Consider the following 19,094-nt stretch of genomic DNA (forward strand, 5'->3'; position numbering starts at 1 on the left):
AAACTAGTAAAACTAGCCTTGCTGGCAGAATATGCTAAGTGTCCAGTTTCCCCACAAGAGAAAGCCATGAGTGGAGACTGGAAACAGAAAGGGGCTTGGCACCAGCTCCCTGGAAATACTGGACTGGAGACTTCCTTAGCTGCCCTGGGCTGATCGCTGGTCAGCAGTCCCCTACTGGGGCCTCGATGTCCTTTCTCAGAAAGAAGCTGCAACTCTTTGGGCTACCCCCAGGTCCCAGGGTTCTGCCTGCTTCTTTTTTTTTCCTCAGAATTGGTCAGGATAATCACATAGTCATCCCTTGTGTGTGCCTCAGTTTCCCATTTGTGAAGCACCCTTGCAGGGCTAGGGCTTGTAGAGGGTGTAACTATGACAGCTGCTTCCCCACTTCTGGCCGCAGGAGTGGGGGCCTTGTACACTCTCCAGAATTGCAATCCTCTCTGTGCTCGTGTTCTGCTCTCTAGCCCTGCTCTTGTGTGACCTTGAAGGTGAAAGTCAGTGTCTTAGACCTGCCCTTGGAGCATGGTGTTAGGACCAGGAATAACATGGCCAGAAGGCTGGCATGTGGCACGAAGGCTCCCACATAGGTGAGTGTTCTTTTTGTTGGAAATGGCCTCATTAGTATCCCGGTTCACACTGACTCCAAGCTGACACCCAGCCTGCGCCTGGCACATAGTAGGCACTCAGTAAACACTGGCTTCATGAATGACTCACATGGATGAACTCCCAGCTCCTAGCCCAGGCCATTTCCAAGCAGAACTGCCAGGCTCAGAGCCCCGCCTTTGCAGCCAGGGTGGGTTTCACCACCCCCTCCAAGGCTCATGATTCTGCTTCCAGCAGGGACACTGGCTTCTGCCAGCTCCCCCTCAAAACTCACTCACACTTAGGATGCCCCAACTGGGCTGGGGGCCTATACACCCCTGCCCGGGGTCTTTTTATTTTAATCTGAAACCACAAAAGGTAAGTCTTACACAAAAGCCTGTGGGATGGGGGCTGGAGGGCTGGAGGCCTTTCACCCAATCCCTGCAGGCCCCTCCCCATTATCTGGACTCCCAGCTGGTCCCTGCTACCTCTTTCCATCCCCTGTGCATTGCTGTCAGGGTCCCACATCTCTCTCCACAGACCATCCCCACTCCACCTGGCATCACGGTTTTAATGCAGTTCCAAATACATGGTCCCCTTTGCTTCAACCCAGACCTTCCTGACCTCCTGGGCAGGTGAGGAGGTTTCAGAGGGGAGGGGATGCCCAGCCTGTCCTCTGCCCTCGTGTGAAAGCAGAGCGCAAAGGAAGCAAGCTGAGACCGTGTGTGTCCTGGTGTGCAGAAGATTCCTGGGCTTGTGCCGTGTGTGATTGTGCGCCTGTGTGAGTGGCTTTATCAAGACAGAGTTCACAAACCACACAACTCACCCATTTAGAGCGTACAGTTCAATGGTTTTTAGTATATGGCAACCATTGTCACAGTCAATTTTACATTCTCATCACCCCAAAAAGAAGCCCGTACCCCACACCTATGCCCGAACGCCCCATGCATGAACGAAGCCCTTGTGCTTTCTGAGGTCAGGCCAGAGCTGGCATCAGGCTGCAGAGGTTTGCATTTTCCTGTCCCCTGAGAGCACACACCTCCCTTCTCCCATCCCGACCTCACCTCAACTCTCCAAGGGTTGTCAGACTCTTTGGGGGAGAGGGATAGATACACACTCCAATCTCCAGAAACAAGAGGCATGTACATGTGCCCATGTCCTTGGAAGGACACCTGACCTGGTGCTGGGCAGGGGGTGGGAGCTGCTCTGGGTCCCCTGGCTGCGGTCTCTCATGGTGACCCCACACCTCACAGCCACTCCCTCTGCTCTCCTTCCTCCTCTGGCTGGCTACTCTGGCTTCCAGTAGTTTCTGTCCCTGAGCTCCCCTGACCTCCCTGCTGTGCCTCCTTCAGCTACTGGCTGGTCCTGGTCACTTGTTCTTTTTCTGCCCCAGGTCACAGGTCACTGGCAAGAGCCAATTAATGGGTCAGGGGCCGGGGTCATTTGCAAATTGTGTCTACCTGTGGCTTCCCCTTGACCAGAGCTTGGGGCAGCCCGGGGTCACCAAGGAGGGGCTTTGTGGCCCAGGCTCACACCCTGGAGGGAAGGTCGCCCCCCGTGACTACCATCCCCAGCTGGCTCCCACGTGAGCACCCAGGGGGTGAGTCTTCTCCTTTCTGCTCCTGCTACATGTTGACAAACCATAGGAATGCTAACTTGCATTGTTCCCTTAGAGATCATGAGTACATCATTGTGAGATGCAGAAACAGGCCCAGAGAGGCTTTCCGATTCTAGATTTTCCAGGGCACCCGCAATTTCAAATACTCTATGATTTTAGCAAAAGCCAACAGGGACTTCCCTGGTGGCGCCGTGGTTAAGAATCCACCTGCCAATGCAGGGGACACGGGTTCAATCCCTGATCCAGGAAGACCCCACATGCCGCAGAGCAAATAAGCCCATGCGCCACAACTACTGAGACTGCGCTCTAGAGCCCACAAGCCACAACTACTGAGTCCGTGTGCCTAGAGCCTGTGCTCTGCAACACGAGAAGCCACCGCAATGAGAAGCCTGTGCACCGCAAGAGTAGTAGCCCCTGCTCGCCGCAACTAGAGAAAGCCTTGACACAGCAACAAAGACCCAACACAGCCAAAAAATAAATAAAATTAAAAAAATAATAAATAAAAAATTTAGAAAACAAACAAAAAAACAAATGTTGATGAAGATGTGGAGAAAAGGGAACCCCTGTACACTGTTGGTGGGAATGTAAATTGGTGCAGCCACTGTGGAGAACAGTATGGAGGTTTCTCAAAAAGCTAAAAATAGAACTACCATATGACCCAGCATTTCCACTCCTGGGTATATATTCAAAGAATACAAAAACACTAATTCAAAAAGATACATGGACCCCAATGTTCATAGCATTATTTACAATTGCCAAGATATGGAAGTAACCTAAGTGTCCATCAACAGATGAATGGACAAAGAAGATGTGGTATATATATATATATATATATATAATGGAATATCACTCAGCCATAAAAAAAGAATGAAATCTTGCCATTTGCAGCAACATGGATGATTTGGAGGGTATCATGCTAAGTGAAATAAGTCAGACAGAGAAAGACAAACACTGTGTGACATCACTTATATGTGGAACCTAAAAATACAACTAACTAGTGAGTACAACAAAAGGAGCAGACTCAGAAATAGAGAGTGAACTAGTGGTTACCAGTGGGGGGGAGGTATAAAAATGTAGGGGTAAGGGAGTAAGAAGTACAAACTATTATGTATAAAATAAGCTATAAGGATATATTATACAACACAGGGAACATAGGCAATATTTTATAATAACTACAAATGGAGTATAACTTTTAACAGTTTTGAATCACTATATTGTACATTGTAAAATATAATATTGTACATCAACTATACTTTGATAAAAAAAGTTTTACTGTGCTCCCAGTGCAGGGGACATGGGTTCAACCCCTGGTCGGGGAACTCAGATCCCACATGCTGCATGTCCAAAAAAAAAAAAAGTTATATTTACACTATACTATAGTCTATTAACTGTGCAAAGGCATTATGTCTTAAAAAAAAAAAAAAAAAACAACCCAGTGTATATACCTTAATTTTTAAATAATCCTGGGATTTCCTTGGTGGAGCAGTGGTTAAGAATCTGTCTGCCAATACAGGGGACATGGGTTCAAGCCCTGGTCTGGGAAGATCCCACATGCCATGGAGCAACTAAGCCTGTGTGCCACAACTACTGAGTCTGTGCTCTAGAGCCTGCGAGCTGCAACCACTGAGCCCTTATGCCACAACTGCTGAAGCCTGCGCACCTAGAGCCCATGCTCCGCAACAAGAGATGCCTCTGCAATGAGAAGCACACGCACTGCAACGAAGAGTAGCCCCCACTCGCCACAACTAGAGAAAGCCCGCGTGCAGCAACGAAGACCCAACGCAGCCAAAAATAAATAAATAAATAAAATTTCAAAAATAATAAAATAGAATAATGCTTTTGGAAACTGGTGCCAATAGGCTTTCTTGACACAGGGCACAGATGTTCAGTCTGTAAAAAATGCAACATCTGCAAAGCACAATAAAGCGAAGTGTGCCTGTACATACAATAGAATATTATTCAGCCTTTAAAAAGTAAGGAAATTCCGACAAGTGCTAAACATGGATGAACCTTGCAGACATTACACTAAGTGAAATAAGCTAGTCACAAAAGGACAAAGACTGATTCCACCTACAGGAGGTCTGGAGCAGGCAAATTCATGGACACGGAAAGTCGAGGAGAGGCTACCAGGGGAGCGGGAGGGGACTGGGGAGTTAATGTTTAATGGGAACAGAGTTTCCATTTAAGAAGATGAAAAGAGTCTGGAGATGGACCGTGGTAATGGTTACACAACAACATGAATGTACTTAATGCCATCGAACTGTACATTTAATGGTTAAAATGGCAATTGTATGTTATGTATATTTTAACACAATTTTTAAAAAATCCATGGATTGAAAAAGAGAGAGGGGGGAGGAGAGGCAGTGGAGCAGCTGGTGTAGACAGCTTTCTGCCCTAAAAGGTTTGGCAGCAGGTGACTTGGGACCCTTCCTCCTAGAAGACTTGCCCTCCCCTCCCGTCAGCATCCGCTCTTTCTTGAGGCCCCCATGACTCTGATGGCTCCATTTATCTTGCTTTCCTCACCCAGGTGCCAAGAGCTTCAGACAGCTGCGACCGTACTGTGCTGTCTGCCTGGGTCTTGGTTGTTTGTTTGTGTCTTGACTCCGTAACCTAGAATGTGGATGAGGCCACAGGTGCAGTGGAGATGGTGCTGGGAAGGTGCCGGGTGGGCCAGCCCGGGGCAGCAGCCATCCCAGAGCAGCCACTAGTCCAGGGCGGGATGATGGCTTTGTCCTCACCCCTGGCTGGGGGGGTGGGCACAGATGTCGAGGTCAGCATCCTCTTCCACCAGACCTGGCACCAACAAACTGACAAAGGAAGGGGACACGGACCAGAGCCCAGGAGTCAAAGAGGAAGATCTTCCAGAGGAGGCTGTGCAAACATCCCACCCCTCTGACCCAACAGAGAAACCCATGCTCATACACTTGAACACACACACACACACACACACACACACACACACACACACACACATCAGTGTGCTCTCTTGCAGAGAGGACTCCCTACAAGTGAACTATAAAAATGTCATCCAGTGAACTGAAGGAGAAGCAGCTGTCCATGAACACCTAGATGTCCAGGTAGAAGCAACACCTCATATCACAGAGGGAAAATGCAAGGAGATGCAAAGCACACAGGAAAAATGAGAGGCTTAGACCTCAGTTGTGGATGGAGTCCCAGAGGAGCAAAAGCAACAGGTGGTTAGTGTGACCAGGACCATTGGACAGATATAATAGAACATCTCCAGGAAGATCCAGGGATGTAGACGTGCGAGGCCCAGAGAGCTCCAGGCAGGAGGCCAAGACAGGCCCCGCCCGGGCCCATCCTGATAAATCTCCTAAACCCCACAGGTAAGGAAGAGATTTTCAAAGCTTCATTGAGAAAGCGGTTGCTGACAAAGGAGAAAGATTCAGACTGACATTGGGCTCCTTGTGTGACCCGAAGCCTGCAGAGGCTGGGGAAAAGCATCTTCGGACAGCCTAGACTGCTCCCTGGACTCATGTGCCGGCACCTGAGTTGGACACGCTGAGCCCAGCCAGGAAGGGGCCCAGAGAGGCCTCCTAGTAAACAAGAATGAGACAGAACCCAGTTCTCAGGGCAGAGAAGTAAAGGGACCAGGAGAGCAGTGGTGAGCTGTCTTCCCCCACCTCCTATCTGTACGTATGCATGTGTACACGCCCACACACAGAGATGTGTACAACGTGCATGCCTGCATGTGTGCACGTGTACATATGTATGTGTGCACTCACATGTGCGTACATGCACACCACATGCACAGATGCACTTGTGAGTTCATGTGCATACATGCATGCACATCTGTGCACAGACACACATGCAGATGTGTGCCCAGAAACACATGTGCACATACGTGTGGTTTGTGTGCGTATACTTGCATGCATGCTGACATGTAGTGAAAAATAGGTAGTGATAATCTCTCTGGAACTGGGGGAAGTAAGTGTTGAATAAAGATCCTTGATATGGAAGGGGCTGCTGCCAGGAAGTCTATCAGTAGGCTAGCGCTAAAAGATCGGAAGTTGGGGGTAGGGAGTCAGGGGATAGAATCCTTCCTGAGGTCTCATGATAGGTGGGCAGGAGGCAAGAAAACAGGAATAAATTTTCTGTAGATTTCATCTTGTTATGGGGGGAAGGTGAGGAGTGCATCTTGGTGGGAAAAATACTTTGTGTCTTGTTTTCAAATAACAGCAGAAAAAAACTGCTTATTAACATCAGGAAGGGGAAGGAATATCAGGGATGAATGCAAAGTGCTGCGGGGCTTCCAGGGCAGCAGCAGAACACGCGGGGTGGAGATCCCATGTAGGGAGAGGAAGGATCAGGGAGGGCTGGGCCGTGGCTGGGCATCCTGAACCTGGGGGCCTGGGCAGGGAGCAGTTACAGCTTTCTCCCGACCACCCTGAGCCTGCCCTGAGAAAACTGCCCTTCCAGGCCTGATGGGTTTCCTCGGCGGTCCATGGTTTCTGGTCTCTTCATTTATTAAAATCCAAGTCCCTGGTAGGTAGCTTCCAGAGATCCTGGGTCCAGCCTCTCACTGGCCCAGGTCACGTGCAGCTCCCAGGGGCTGGAGGGGACGGTCCCTTCATCTCCTGATCCTGCTTTTTTACCCTAGTGTCAGAGCCGGAGGAAGGATAAGGAAAGTGGGCAAACTTCTGGACCCTCAGCGCCCTCTGTGGGGCTCTCCCATGGGGCTGGGTATGCCCCGCCCCGCCGACCGACCTTCTCCTAGGCCCCTGCAGGGAGCCAGTGCTTCTTGCCCAGCAGGTGCCCACCCTGGAGTGGGGCACCCTGGAGTCCCCAGCCCCACACCTTCCAGGTGCCCACGTTCAGCCCTAGATACTTTGGGATTAAATAGGTACAGACTGTCTCAGTCAGGCTGGGATGGGTAAGCCTCATAACAAATAGCTCCTCGAACCCAAGGACTGAAAACAAGAGTTTTTGTCTTGCTTACGCCCCACATCCATCGTGGCTGGGAGGGGACTCTGCTTATTGGTCACTCATGGTCCCAGAGAGATGAAGCAGCTGGCCCCTCAGATGTTGAAGGAAGAGAGAGCACCTGGAGGGGCTTCTGTCAGTTGGCAGGGGTGGGAATGTACTTCTGCACACAATTCACTGTGACCCCCTCCCCACCCAAGGGCCTGACATGTGGACTGAGAGCTGGGAACTCTCTCAGGAGTTGGTCCCAAGCCCTATTCCTGGACAGGAAGCAGATCCCTGCAGCCTCTTTTGGAGTCTGAGGGCAGCACCCCTTTGGCCCCCCCAACCCTACCCTGGCATGAGTGGAAGGATCTCTGGTGGTAGCCCCTCCCGCAGGAGGCCTTTCTCCTGGCCTCTCACCTCTGCCTCTGGCCTCGAGCCCGAGCCGCACCCCTCTCTGTCCACCGTTCTCTCCAGAGCCTGCTCTCAGCACCCCCCACCCACTTTTAGAACTTTGCTTGCTGTTACTGAAAGGCATGTCTTCTCTCCCAACAACCTCCCCGTGGAAACAGGAAGAGACTCTGGGGTTAGGGAGTGATTCCAGGGCCAGCACAGGGCCTGCCTCAGGGGACACAGACCAGGCCCACTCCGCCTGTGCTTTGGGCCTGAGCCCTCCAGCTGCGTCCTCAGCTCCTGACCTTCCAGGGGCAACTCTGGAAGCACAGTGCCCTCCAGGCTGTGCACCGGGATTCTTTTCTCACCTTAGCCCAGGGCCGGGCCCCACCTCAGGAGCCTTCGGCTCCCATCCAGGAGCAGTTAGGACCATGCCCACCCCTTGCCACCAGTACTAATGATCATCCCACTTAATTAACAAAATTGGCCCAGTGAGTCCTTTTCTGGGGGATTGAGAATGCATGAGCCAACCATCGGGAAGTGAACAAGGACTGTGGAGCTCCCAGACAGGCTCCAGGTGGACACAGGGAGCCGTGGGGCTGTGGTCTGCGGCTCTGGCGGCTTGTATGTGCACGTGAGTGTTTCCCACACAGCTAGTACCCAGCCACTGGCCGAGGAAAACTCCAGGAAATGCTGGGGACACCCAGGGCCCTGGCCAGACAGAGTACCCGTGGGACTGGGCCGAGCAGCCTTCCAGGCTCTGGGTGCTCTGTGCCAACCCCATGACTCATCGGGTAGAGGCATGCAGCCCCGACCCACGCCAGGAGGGAAATGGAAGTGAGTTCATGCCCCCAACCAAATTCCCAGGCACAGGCCAGACTGGGGTGGAGGCCAGAGTTGGGCTAGGATTCCAGCACCGACAGGCGTTTGCTGCAAAGGCAGCCACTAGCCATGCATGGCTCTTTAGCTTAATTAAAATGAAGTAAAAGTAAAGATCTACTTCCTCAGTCTCACTAGACACGTTCTACATGCTCAGTGATGCCTGGATTGGACAGCACAGAACAGAGTATTTCCATCATCCCAGAGAGCTCTCTTGGGCAGGGCTGCTGGAGACCAGGGGTCTCAACTGGGGTGGGGGTGTGGAGGGGCATTTGGCAATGTTGGGTTTTCACAATCGGGGGTCACTGGCATCTCGCGGGTGGAAGGCAGGGATGCTCTCAACGTCCTACAGTGCACAGGGTGCCCCCCTCCCAGAGAATGATCTGGCCCCCAGTGTCGTTGGGGCCAAGGTGGGGACCCCCTTATCTTGGATGGAGCCCGGCGCGTGATTAGCGTCTCTGCCTACTGGATAGAGGCTTTGGTGAGCCTGATTCCCAGACAGGTCTTCTACGTCCGTCAGGTGAGGGTGTGAGCTTGGAGGATGCCAGGTAGATGGGTGGCTCTGCTGTGCCAGCCCCCAGGGCAGTGCTAAAGAACATCCACAGGTGTGAGTGTTGCCTGTCCCTCTGTAAGGCAGGGGATCTGACATTTAGAGTCCTGAGTCTCAGAGCTGCAGGGGCAAGGGGCCAGGGCCCACTCGAGAGGCTACTGGCCACCTGGGCTAGGCACAAGTCAGGTCTTTGGTCTTTGTGTTACCAGGCCCAGCTCGGGAGCGCCCCACCCTGCCCCAGCCCCCCAGGAGGGCAGAGGCTTTGTTGCACAGCCCCAGGAGGTCCTCAGTACTTAGACTGGACAGACAGAGGGCCAGCAGGGGCTGAGGCAGTCTCGCTCTGAAAGCAAGTCAACACTGAACTTTGAGCCCAAACTCCCCACCCCCTCTTTGTGGTTCCCTGTTGACTTTCCAGCCTCAGGGAGCTGGTTTCCAGCCTGAATCCCTGGCTCAGGAGGGACCGGTAAAGAGCAGATGCTTGGGACTTCCCTGGTGGCGCAGTGGTTAAGAGTACGCCTGCCAATGCAGGGAACATGGGTTCGAGCCCTGGTCTGGGAAGATCCCACATGCCACAGAGCAACTAAGCCTGCGAGCCACAGCTACTGAGCCTGTGTGCCACAGCTACTGAAGCCCGTGTGCTTAGAGCCCGTGCTCCGCAGCAACAGAAGTCAGCGCAATGGGAAGCCCACACACTGCAATGAAGAGTAGCCCCTGCTCGCCGCAACTAGAGAAAGCCCACGTTCAGCAATGAAGACCCAACGCAGCCAAAAAATAAATAAATTTAAAAAGAAAAGAAAAAAAGAGCAGGTGCTTTCTGGAGCTTGCCCTACTGTCACCTATGGTCAGTGGATGCAAGAGGGCCCCAAAGTGGTCCCAAGCCCTATTCCTGGACGGGAAGCAGATCCCTGCAGCCTCTTTTGGAGTCTGAGGGCAGCACCCCTTTGGCCCCCTCAACCCTGCCCTGGCATGAGTGGAAGGATCTCTAGTGGTAGCCCCTCCCGCAGGAGGCCTTTCTCCTGGCCTCTCACCTCTGCCTCTGGCCACGAGCCCGAGCCCCACCCCTCTCTGTCCACCGTCCTCTCCTGCAGGCAGGGTGGGGGTATCCTCTAGTCAGGGTCTAGACCTGCTCCTGCCCCTCCTCGCCCGCAGAGCTCCCTAGAGAGCCCCTTCTCCTGGCCCTGGGGATGGGCAGGGCTATAGATGCCATCCCAGGAGCCAGAGACGGCAGCCTGTGGGCAGGGAGTGATGCCCACACGGCTGGGGCACCTGTGGTTCTGGCCCGGCCAGAAGGAAGTTGGGGTGACCTCCACATCCCCCTCTCTGATGGTCTGCAGCTGTTGGCCTGTCTCTGGCCTCAGGTGGTCTCCCCTTTCTCGTGGCCACCCTGTGTGCCCTGCAGCCAGGCCAGCTGGGAGAGCCCAGACCCCTCGCCCGCTGACCTCTGCATCTCCAGTTGTGCTGCGCGACTGGGCAGTGAGTCACCGGGCCGAGCTTCCGCCCCAGGTGGGCAGGGCCTCTACAGGTGCCACCCAGTGAGCTGGCAGCCATGGGCACTTCCATAACACCCCTTCCCCTGGGGGCCTCACACACCTGGAAGGTCCTGTGGTAAAGTCCCTGACAGGGAGGGGGCTGGGGCCTCTGACAGCAGAGAGACCCTGCAGCAGCCTGCTCCAGCCAGGATACCCCACCATCTCAGCCGGCAGAGGGCATCTGGTTGAGTGACCCAGCCCTGCCCAGCCTGAACGAAGCCTGTTCCCTCGGGAGGCCTCCAGGCGGGGTGCCCTGGGCGCTGGGGCAGGAGCTGAGGATTCCGGGGTCAGATCAAGGCTAGACTTAGCATGCTCTCAAATGGGGCTCATGACACCTGTCTGGGAGCATGGGGCAAGGGTGGAGGGGGGCTGTGCTACTGGGTCTTGCAGTGCGCAGGACGCACAAACACTGGGAAAGGTCAGCTGTCACCGTTGTTGAAAACAATCTCGGTGACACCGAGAGAGGGATGGGCTGGCAAAGGCAGCTGACTCAAGACCAGCTCTGCTCCAACTAAGCATGGATTCCAGAAATGCAGTTTAACTCCAAGCCAACCCAAAGAAACAAGAAGGAGAAAATACAAAAAGAAATTTAAAAGGCCAGAGATCAATGGAGGAGGGAGAGAGAGGGAAGAGCGGAGACGAACAAAACCCCATGCTGGTTCGTTGGAAGAACAATCACATGAAGACACTCTGGCAAGGAAGAAGGAAAAAGCAAGTCACTGCAAATAAAACATACAAAGAGGAAATAACTGCAGACACAGCGCAGATTTTAAATAATAGAATTAGGAACACTTATAAACTAATAAAACTGAAAACCTAAATGAAATAGATGAATTCCTGGAAAAATATAAAATGACAAAAAGAAGGTCAAAATGAAGTAATAAACAGGAATAGACTAAAAAGTGGTTGTCCAAGCCCTGTCCTCTCCCAGCCTGGAGCCCGGGCTTTATGAGTGAGTCCCACCCTGATTCCAGGGACCAGTTAATTCCTGTCTTGGACAAAATGTTCCAGAAAGTGGAAGAGAGTGGGATGTGTCCAGCTCACTGCGTTTGGCTCTGAAGCAGACAAGTGGGAAGAGAATATGAGAGACCCATTTCACTCAGGAACTTGGGTACAAAACATCTGAAATAAAACACAATCGTAGGGGACTTCCCTGGCAGTCCAGTGGTTAAGAATCCGTGCTTCCTCTGCAGGGGGCACAGGTTCGATCCCTGGTCGGGGAACTAGCTAGGTTCCCACAGGCCACGAGGTGTGGCCAAAAAAAAAAAAAGAACCATTACAAGTGAGAAATAGACCTCATGGTCTGGGTTTCTCTAGTTTAACATCAAACACAGCAATGCAATTCATCCCATACATAAAGGAGAAAGATCCTATGATTAAGTTGATATATACAGAAAAGCGTTTGACGTGTGTCTTGAATACGATGGATTTAGTCTTATTTTGTTACTGATTAAAAAGCTCTCAGCACAGTAGAAACAGAAGAGCGTTTCCTTCACCTGGTGGGGGTTACACCCCCAAGCCTACAGCACTGGTGGGTGCAAAGGAGAATGTGCAGTGGCTCAGACCAAGACCAGGATGAGCTGCTGGGTGACACCCATGTTCCCCATAGTCCCAGAGGCTACAAGATCCAGTAATCGTGCGTGGCTATCGACTGAATGTTGGTCCCCCCCCCATTTCCTCTATTGAAACCCCCAGTGTGATGGTGTGAGGAGGTGGGGCCTTTGGGAGGTGATTAGGCCATGAGAGCAGAGCCCCTGATGGGCTCTTCTGAGAAGAGGCCTGAGAGCTCACTCTCACTCTCTGCTCTCTGCTATATGATGACACGAGAAGACATCTCTGCAAGTCAGGAAGCAGCTCCCACCAGATGCCAGATCTGCTGGCACCTTGATCTTGGATGTCCAACCTCCAGGCGATGAGAAATACATGTTTGTTATTTAAGCCACCCAGTCTATGTGTTCTGTTATAGCAGCCTGAACTAAGGCATGCTTCTAGGTATTTACCCAACTGAGTTAAAAACCTGTATCCACACAAAAACCTTCATGCAAATATTTATAGCAGGTTTGTTTATAATTGCCCCAAACTGGAAGTAACCAAGATGTCTTTCAGTATGTGAGAGGATAACAAACTGGAACATCCATACAATGGAACATTATGAAGCAATAAAAAGCTGTCAAGCCACTCAAAGCATGGATGAATCATAAATGCATGTTACATTGAAAGAAGCCAGTGTGAAAAGGCTACATACTGTAGGATTCCATTTATAAGACATTCTGGAAAAAGTAAAACTATGGAGACACTAAATAGATTAATGGTTACCAGGGGTGGGGGTGGGGGGAAGGACGAACAGGTGAAGCACAGAAGATTTTGGGGGCAGTGAAACTACTCTGTATGGTACTGTGATGGTGGACACATGAAAGTACACGTTTGTTAAAACCCAGAGACTGTATGAAGCTTAATGTATGCAAATGTAGGAGAATCATTTAGGAGATGGGGATCTCCAGATGGAATGACAAAAGAATCCAGCTGCATTACAAATAGATGAGACCATCTCACTGTAGGGGGTGGGGGGAAGGTGCTGACCTAAGGAATTTTGGGAACGAGTGGGCCCCTAAGACTAAAGGCAAAAGAACAGCACACAGACCTATACTGTAGTTGGTAATGTTGCTTCCCACTGGGACTGGTTAATTCTGAAACTACTGTGCAGGCACACTGGAATTGAACAACTGAGTGCATGATGGTGGACGCTGTGAGCCACTTCTCTCTGTTGGAGTGGGAGTTTACAGATAAGCAAGGGAAAAGGCTAGAATGATCCATGAGGTAATAGAATTAGAGACACCAATAGGAATTCATGTTTATTATGGATACTTGTGGAAACATGTAGAAATATTTATAGATACATGTATATACACAGGTTAGTACACTGAATTGTGGCCATCTCCCCCCCCCACCCCAGAAAATCATAGGTTGCAGCCTTAACCTCCCATGCGATTATATTTGGAGACGGGGGCCTTTAAATAGGTAATTAAGGTTAAATTAGGACATAAGGGTGGGTCCCTGATCCTATAGGACTGGTGTCCTTACAAGAAGAGAAAGAGACATAAGGACTGAGTAATCGCATAGAGGAAGGGCCGTGTGAGGACTTGGGGAGGAGATGGCCGTCTAAGTGCCAAGGAGAGAGGCCTCAGGAGAAACCAAGCTGCAGGCACCTTGATCTCGAACTTCCAGCTTCCAGATCTGTGAGAAAACAAACTTCTGTTGTTTAAGCCTCTCAGCCTTCAGTGCTTTGTTATGGTATCCCTAGCAGACAAATATAGCTAGAAAGGCAAGAAGTGCTCAAAAACAAAACAACAACCCACAACAAAGGGGTTCTGTTAAAGGGACACAAAGTAAAAGAGTTCCCAAGGCTAAGCCTGGAATAACTTGAGCAACAAAGTATTAGATTAAAACACAAAGTATAAAAGTAGGTATCCATGAGTCCATACTGATATAAAAACGATTAAATAAATACATGAACGGGGAGAAGAAACAAATCTGTGTGGAAGCATTCCAAGTCATATATATAGATGGCTGTGCCCTCCGGGAGGGAGACCAAACCCCCCCTTAAGTGTGGGCTGCACATGGTGACGTCCCCCCAGAGAGAACAGGATGGAAAGGGGAGAGAGAGGAACTCCCCAGCAGTGACACCTGACAGGCACACCTCAGCCAGGTGACCAAGGGCACAGCCACAGTGAGGAGTCATGTTGAGAGCACAGACCCTGACAGGATGTGGTGGGAAGGGCACTTTCCCTCTGTGGTCTCCCTCCCCCAAGCCCAGAGTAATAACGAGAAAAAATCAGGCAAACCAGCAGAGGGACAGTCTGCACATCCCTGCCCAGCCCTCCTCCAAACCATTGGGGTCGTTCAAACCGGGAAAGTCTGAGAGACCCTCCCAGCCAAGAGCAGCCGGAGGAGACGTGATGATTAAATGTCACGTGGGGTCCTGGACGGTTCTGGAGCAGCAGGAGGGCATGAGGTTAAAACTGAGGAAACCTGAATAGCGTGGACCTTAGTTAAAAAAACAAACAAACAAAAAAAACGTATCAATAGTGGCTCATGAATTGTGAGAAACACATCACAGTCATGTAAGATGTTACCAATAGGTGAAAACTGGTTGTGGGGTATATGGGAACTCTGCACTATTTTCACAGCTTTTCTATAAGCATACATGTGTACTAAAATAAAAAGTTTAGGGAGTTCCCTGGTGGCCTAGTGGTTAGGATTCCAGTCTTTCACCGCTGTGGCCTGGGTTCATCCCTGGTTGGGGAACTGAGATCCTGCAAGCCACACAGTGTGGCCACATAAAAGAAGTTTATTTAAAAGTTAAAAAAAAAAAAAGGTATTTGCTGTAGGCTCCTGATTGTTACCATAGCAAGTTAAAGATCTTCCTCATTATTCCTAGCTTGCTAATAATTGTAGTAAGAATTAGTACTTAAATCTATTATCTCGAGATGAAAAAAATACATGCACACATAACACATCAGAAGGGCTGCCTATGGGGTCAGGCAAATGAGAGCAGGGAATGAATGAGTAAAATATAAATAGATGAAAGAAGACAGGGCCTTGCACTGAGGAAACACTATCATATTCCATGACCTGAGGTATGTGATGAACTTGACCCTCAGAGGAAGAAGGAAACTGGCTGTGAAATTGGAAGGCTAGCCTGCAAGCTGCAGAGCCTCCTTTACTTTCTGGTGAGCTTGGTGAGGCCTCCCAGCCTCAGTTTACCCTGCTGTGAAGGGGGGCAGGGATGGGAGGCACCAGCCACAGTCCCCACCAGCAGGGACTTCCAGGTGAAAGGAAGGGTCACTGAGCTGCAGAGAGACCAATGTTGCATGGCAAAATTGTGGGAAATGGTCAAAAACAACAAAATTGAAACGTGATTTAAGAAGCACACAACCAGGACTATTTTTAAATATAGGGAGAACTAGAAAATATGGAAGGAGGGTCATTGCAGAAAAAATATATTCATGAAAGATCTTTAGGGCCTGTGAGACCTGAAATCACCCGCACTAACTGTTCCTCTCCATGAGCCCCTGTATCTTCCATGCAGGGTGTACCAGGGATAGCCCCAGAGGACCCATGCAGAGCCAGGGATTGGCTTGATGTCTGCCTGCTTCTTTGGAGTTCCATTTTCTTGGAAACCATACTCTGTGGAAGTATGTCCTATGGGCAGGGCCTCTCCAGTCAGTGCCTTGGTCCTCCTCCTCAGGTGAGGGTGCTTGAATACTCCCCCCTTTGGGGGCCAAATTTAACAAACAAAAATACAAGAAACCCAGTTAAACTTGTACTTCAGATGAACAAGGAATTAATTCTTTAGTGTGTGCACTATAGGTAAATCTATATGGACCAAAAGTAGATGAGTGGTTACCTAGGGCTGGAGGGACTGGGACGGAGAATGACTGCTAGACGGGTACAGGGTTTCCATCTGGGGTGATGTAAATGGAAATTCGATAGAGGGGACGATTGCACAACTCTGAACATACTGACAACTACTGAACCTCGCACTTTAAATAAGTGAATTTTACTGTAAGTGTACTGTTAACTCAATAAAGGCCCGGCATTTAATCCGGAGCCCCCTCTGCTGCTTCCAGCGGCGCGTCCTTGTCACGTTGTGGGGACCCCAGAGCGGTGGGCCTGCGGAAGAGGCCTGACGTCCACACCGCCTGTTTATGGGCGGGTCCCCTGGGCCAGGCTTTCGGAGCTGGCGAGTCAGGACCTCAGAACCACATGTGACCAAGACGAAGACCCCGCTCCGGTCCCGACCCCGGGAGACTCATCCCACGTCGCCCTTCTGGGAGATGCAGCAGGAGGCCCCGTCGTCCAAGCGGTCGCCTCTCGCGTCTCGGCAGCTCTCTAAGGTCGCCGGCGACCCTCTCCAAGCGCCCCCAACAGCCGTAGCCACACATCACTGCTCTGCAACTGCCAGGGGGCCGGGCTGAGAGAACGAGGACTACTCCGCCTTAAAGAGACATCCTTGGACTCTGATTGGTCACTTAGGATCACCACCCCTGGCCCAATCATAGAGGCCACGGCTCGTTGTACTGTGATTGGTCGGGCCCGGTCATGTGCCGGGGAGGCGGTGTTGGGCTGTGGCTGGTAGTAGCGGCTACGACGCCGGGAGGGCCAGGCCGGCGGGATCGTTAGGGGGACCGGGGTTACGGGGCTGGGGTCGCGGGGGCGGGGTTCCCAGCAGTTTCCGGAGACTTGGTCCTGCGGGCCAGCTCCGAGCGCTCGAAGCACAGTCCCCCGGGCCCCTTTCCCCAGGCAAAGTGCTCGTCCAGGGTGGACATCCCAAAGATGAGACCGTTGCCTCACGCCAACCTGCACTTCAGGGTTTTGTTCAATGGATAATTTGAAACTCAGCAAAGTCTATTTTCCAGTGAACACCACCCAAATTCTGCCATTAGCATTTATATCCAGCAGTCCGTCTACTGTTAGGCATATAAACGTGTTATAAGCACGTAAAACATATAATAGCATACAAACGTTGGAGGGAACCCTTTAAAGCAAGAAAATGCTAAATATCTTGGGGAGAGGGAAGGGGAGAAGCACACGAATAGATAGATGCAAGTTACTGGAAATGCTCTAGTTTTGGTGCTGGAGGTAGATTTGCAAGTGCTCGTTATGTTATTAAACCATTATAGTAAAAACTATATAATATTATTAGATTGCAAATATAAGCACAATTCCCCCCACATACTGCAGCACGCATACCATTAACATGTAGTATTTGTTTATAGATTTTTAACGTTAAATTTACAATGAAGTACATAAATCCTAATCATACGTTTGCTGAGCTTTGGCAAATACACACCACTGTGTGAGCCGATGCTATCCAGAGACAAACACAACATGTTCATCACTCCCAGAAAGTTCCCTCCGGCCTTTCCCATTCCATGTCCTCCCCTACTGTGCAGAGGCACCCATGATTCTGATTTTTTCCACCGCAGTTTTGCCTGTTCAAAGAGTCATATAAACGAAGCACAGAGTACACACTCTTGTGTAAGGCTCCTTCACTTAGCATAATGTTTTTGAGATCCATCCATGTTGTTTCGTGCATTGATCATTTGTCATTTTGATTGCTGAGTAGTGCCCCATTGTAAACATCCTGTTGATGGACACTTGGGCTGGCTCCAGTTTTTGGCTATTGTGAATAAAGCTGCTGCAAACATTCTTTCTGCAGTCTTCTCATGGACATATGTTTCTACTTCTCTGGGAAGATACCCAGGACTGGGTCAAAGGATAGGAGTTTGTTTATTTTCACCAGAAGCTGACAGATCTTCTTCCATCCTGGCTTTCAATTTGCACGCCACTAACAGGGTTCCAATTTCTCTACATCCTCATCAGCACTTTAAAAAAAATTGTAGCCATTCTAATAGATCTGAAATGGTATCTCAGTGTGGGTTTTTTTTGTTGTTGTTGTTTTAAATATTTATTTAACTTTGGCTGCATTGGGTCTTCGTTGCTGTGCGCGGGCTTTCTCTAGTTGCAGCGAGTGGGGGCTACTCTTTGTTGAGGTGTGCAGGCTTCTCATTGCGGTGGCTTCTCTTGTTGCGGAGCACGGGCTCTAGGCGTGCGGGCTCCAGTAGTTGTGGTATGAGGGCCCAGTAGTTGTGGCGCACGGGCTTAGTTGCTCCGTGGCATGTGGGATCTTCCCGGACCAGGGCTCAAACCCGTGTTCCCTGCATTGGCAGGAGGATTTTTTTTTTTTTTTTGCAGTACACGGGCCTCTCACTCTTGTGGCCTCTCCCATTGCGGAGCACAGGCTCAGCAGCCATGGCTCATACGCCCAGCCGCTCCGCGGCATGTGGGATCTTCCCAGACCGGGGCACGAACTCGTGTCCCCTGCATCGGCAGGCAGACTCCCAGCCACTGCGCCACCAGGGAAGCCCTGGCAGGAGGATTTTTAACCACTGCGCCACCAGGGAAGCCCCTCAGTGTGGTTTTAATTTGCATTGTTCTGAGGATGAATGACACTACGCACTTTTTTCTTCTTTTGAGAAGAACAAATCTTTTGTCCATTTATTTTAAAAAATTGGGTTGTTTAACTTAAAAAAATTTGTTTTCCAACAGTGGCATTTTATTAGAAATGTACTATCACAGGTAACTTCCAGGAGGGCATTTAAAAGGGATTATTATACGGAAAAGGAATTTTCAAACACCCCTCCCTGTGTTTAACCCCCTGTTTAAGATAGCAAAAGTGTAGTTAGTCTAATGGGACCACTTAAACTTCTGTGTTGCAAATAGTGTTGCAAAAGAGGACTTTCAGGCCTCTGGTAATTCTGGGCAGGCTCACCTCATTCTGCCAGCTTCAGTCACATTGCAGGGAGGGTATTTGATAACTGAAGAGTAACAAAGTTAGTGTACATTTTATTTAACTTTCTATCATGTAGGCAGTTAAATTGTTACATCTGAAAAAGCACATATTCCAATTTCTGCCTGTGATATAATACATTAACTTACATCTGGGCACTTTTGTTTTGTGTCCTTCAGTTAATGACAGCTCCCAATTTACTTTCTTGGGCTGGTTGGCTCTCCTCCTCAAGGTGCAGTGGAAATAAACCCCGAACCATGGACTTGA

Source organism: Orcinus orca, chromosome 19 (assembly GCF_937001465.1).
Source record: "Orcinus orca chromosome 19, mOrcOrc1.1, whole genome shotgun sequence".
NCBI lineage: Eukaryota > Metazoa > Chordata > Mammalia > Artiodactyla > Delphinidae > Orcinus > Orcinus orca.